The following is a 1377-nucleotide window of genomic DNA, read 5'->3' as shown; positions in this document are numbered from 1 at the left end:
TTAAATCTTGAGGGCCACAACTTGTTATTTGGCTGGCATGCATATTTATTGTATGATAAGAAGGTAGATAATGTGTTTAAAGTGCATATTTTAAGACAGGCATTGCTGAGAGTTTGGAAAAAGTATAGACATAAATTAGATTACAAGATACCGTTGTGGGCAATCCTGAAACATGCAATAGAAAATATAAATGTTGGCTTCAAACATGATGTGACTACATACAAGGAGATCTTAAGTTTGGAGAGGAACGTATGGTGTTTGAAGCCGTATAATCTTTTACGAGATGAGAAGATTGTTCAGACTTGGTTTCAATATGGTCAATTACGGGCCAGGTGGAAAGAAGACCAGAAAATTGGTTTTTCAATGACTGATGAAAATTTGGTAAAGCAAATTAGAAATCAGGGTCCAGCACATATCAAACGGATATATCTTGCATTGTTAGAAATTGACTCAGAAACAGAACTTGTTAAAGATTGTATGATAAAGTGGGCTCAGAATATTCAAGAAGTTATCACAATGGACACTTGGGAAAAGATTTGGGTGAGGAACGTAAAATTTACACAAGCTCAAAACTTAAGAGAGAACTTTTATAAAATGTTTTATAGGTGGCATTTAGATCCTAAAAAGATTGCAAGTATGTATCCGAACTATCAACCTAAATGTTGGAGATGTGGTGGCAAAGATGCAACGTATTTTCACATATGGTGGACCTGTAAAAAGGTTAAGGCTTTTTGGATTAAAATCTGGTGGAATATGCAGAAGATATTTAAGCAAAGGATAAAGTTTTGTCCGCAATTGTTCTTATTGGGCATAATTACAGATACTACTGTTGTGGACACTAAGTTGATGTTGAACTTAATTACAGCAGCAAGACTTTTAATAGGTCAATATTGGAAGAAGGAGGAACTTCCGACTATAGAAGAATGGACTCTAAAAGTTTCTGACCTGGCGGAAATGGCAAAGATTTCGGCTTATTTGAAAGATCATTCGCAACAACGTTATATTATGCAGTGGAAAAAGTGGATTGATTATATCCAGAACAAATATGGGACTAAAAAGTTTCATTTAGCATTTGAATAAGTTTTTTCTTTTTTCTTTTCTTTAGGTGATATTAGTATTGCTTGTAGTCATTTCATATGAGCTAGAGTGCGATAGACTTAATGGTTTATTGTTGTTAGCATATGGTTGTTTATGATTGATTTTACTTTTATACCTTGTATTTAGCTCTGGGAAGTCGGGGAGGGGGGAAGGGGAGGGGGGAGGGTTAGGGAGGGCTAGGAAGGGTTGGGTGGGGGGTGGGGGGGAGGGATTGTTAAAGATAAAATGTATTGAAAAACTTTTCAATAAAAAAAAGGCAACAATCCATTTGTGCAGAAA

The sequence above is a fragment of the Vipera berus genome, assembly GCF_964194415.1.
Source record: "Vipera berus genome assembly, chromosome: 2".
Classification (NCBI taxonomy): domain Eukaryota; kingdom Metazoa; phylum Chordata; class Lepidosauria; order Squamata; family Viperidae; genus Vipera; species Vipera berus.
Note: the sequence above shows the minus strand (reverse complement) of the source record.